At 41.0% G+C, this 2500-nt stretch overlaps 1 pseudogene; it reads left to right on the top strand.

The window, feature by feature from the left end:
* Positions 1-2500, top strand: part of LOC137457722 (28S ribosomal RNA) — an 8479-nt pseudogene that overhangs the window by 4034 nt on the left and 1945 nt on the right.

Raw genomic sequence — 2500 nt, 5'->3', positions numbered from 1 at the left:
AACAGAATTATTACAGAAACTAAATCAAGAGTTTGAGGGGAGGAAAAATATTAACAAATTGATTGCTGAAAAATTAACAACTAAAACAGCCAAACAGATCAGTGAAAAGAGAAGACTATTAAGAGAAACTGTGGTGCCAGAAAGAGAGAAAACACAAGAGAGCAAGAACAGGTTAAAAGAGGAGAGGACTGTGATTCCATCTTCTGGTGAAAGGGAGCTGCTAGCCCACTATAAAAAGACTATTAATGAAAAGATGACATCAGGGAAGCTGCCCATCCTTAAAAATACATATAAACAAATAATTGAAGGCAAAACAGACTCATTAAAATTACTCAATGAGGTAGCTCAGGACCAATATTTGTATTTGTTTGAGAAATCGATTGAACAGAAAGCGCCAAAAAAGAGCCAACGTAAACCTCAGCAGAAGAAACCTCAAAAGGAATGGATGAGAAAAAGAGCCAGAAAGCGTGGAGAATTTCTCCGATTCCAACGCCTCTTCCGCTTAGATCGAGGGAAGTTAGCGAATATGATTCTGGATGAAAAAGACTCTGCGCAATGTGCCATCCCCCTGGAAGAGGTCAGTAACACCTTCAGATCTAGGTGGGAGTCTCAGAACTTATTTCAAGGACTTGGAGCATTCCAGTCTGTGGGGCGGGCGGATAATTCGGCTTTTAAGGAATTGATTACAGAGAAAGAGATCCTTAAGAATATCAAAGACATGAATAAAAAATCGGCACCAGGCCCTGATGGGATCACCCTGAAGGCCCTGCTTAAAATGGATCCAAATTGTGAGGAGATCAAAGAACTATTTAATCTCTGGCTGTTAAGTGGCAAAATTCCAGATGTAATAAGGGGATGCCGAACAATCCTAATACCTAAATCATCAGCGCCCGAACGCCAAAATGATATTAACAACTGGCGGCCAATTACTATTGGTTCCATCATCCTGAGACTCTATTCAAGAATCTTAACTGCGAGGTTGGCAAAGGCATGTCCCATTAACCCCAGGCAGAGAGGCTTCATTCAATCTTCTGGCTGTGCTGAGAACTTAAAACTATTACAGCTATTAATTAGGAATGCAAAGAAACAAAAGAAACCCCTGGGGGTTGTCTTTGTCGATTTGGCCAAAGCCTTTGATTCAGTGAGCCACACCCACATCCTGGCGGTGCTAAAGCAAAAGGGCCTGGATGACCACATAATAGCATTAATTAAGGACTTCTATCAAAACATCCACACCAGAATCAAAACTAAAGAAGGAGAGTCTGAGTCAATAGGAATCAAAACTGGTGTGAAACAGGGCGATCCCATGTCACCACTCCTCTTTAACCTGTGCATTGACCCTCTGTTATGTAAATTAGAAGAGTGTGGGGAGGGGTTCCAACACGAGAATGGCAAATTAACAGCTCTGGCTTTTGCAGACGACCTGGTCCTGCTGAGTAAGTCCCAATCAGGAATGGAGAAAAATATTGAAATTCTAGAAGCATTTTGTGACTTAACTGGATTAAAAACGCAGGGGGAAAAGTGCCATGGTTTCTTTATTCAACCAACTAAGGACTCTTACACCATCAATGACTGTCCTCCATGGCTTATCAGCGGTACCCCTTTAAACATGATCCACCCGGGTCAGTCAGAGAAATATCTTGGCTTGCAAATCGACCCTTGGGTGGGGATAGTTAAGCCCGAATTGCAGAATAAATTAGAAGTTTGGCTCAATCGCATCGAAAGAGCCCCTTTAAAACCATTTCAAAAATTGGACATGTTAAAAGTGTACACAGTGCCTAGATTGATCTACTTAGCAGACCAGGCAAATGTAAAAGCCACCTATCTGGAAGAAATGGATTTAACAATTCGAAATAGGGTGAAAAAATGGTTACATCTCCCAGTTTGTACCTGTGATGGCATCTTGTATTCCAGCACTAAAGATGGAGGCTTAGGCTTAGCCCGATTGGCTGGGTTAATCCCTAGTATCCAAGCTAGACGATTACACAGATTGGCAAATTCATCAGATGAAGCAGTTAAAACTGTAGTTAAAAATAATGATATTGATAAAGATTATGAAAAATTGTGGATATCAGCAGGGGGAGACAAAGAGAAAATACCATCAATATATAACCCCCAGACAATAATGGTAATTGAATATGGGGGACGGGAGGAATTATCTGAATGGGAAAAACCCGCCCCAAAGAAAATCTTTCCCAAACCTTGCAATTGGAGGAAAAATGAGTTCACAAAATGGACAGCATTGATGTCCCAGGGCATAGGAACTGCAAACTTTGAGAATGATTCCACCAGTAACAATTGGCTTGTGAATTACAAGAACATACCTTATAGAAAATTAATAACAGCTTTACAATTGAGAGCAAATGTATATCCAACTAGAGAGTTCTTAGCGAGGGGTAGAAATCAGGACCAAAATACAAAATGCCGTCACTGCCAGGCTGAAAATGAGTCAGCTGCTCATATAATTGGGTACTGTCCTGCTGTTCAGGAGGCCAGAATT

Source organism: Melanerpes formicivorus, unplaced genomic scaffold (assembly GCF_026170545.1).
Source record: "Melanerpes formicivorus ecotype bairdi unplaced genomic scaffold, bMelFor1.0.p_v2 SCAF_196, whole genome shotgun sequence".
In the NCBI taxonomy this organism is placed as follows: Eukaryota; Metazoa; Chordata; class Aves; order Piciformes; family Picidae; genus Melanerpes; species Melanerpes formicivorus.
The sequence above is the reverse complement of the archived record's forward strand: the minus strand, read 5'-3'. Positions and strand labels throughout refer to the sequence as shown.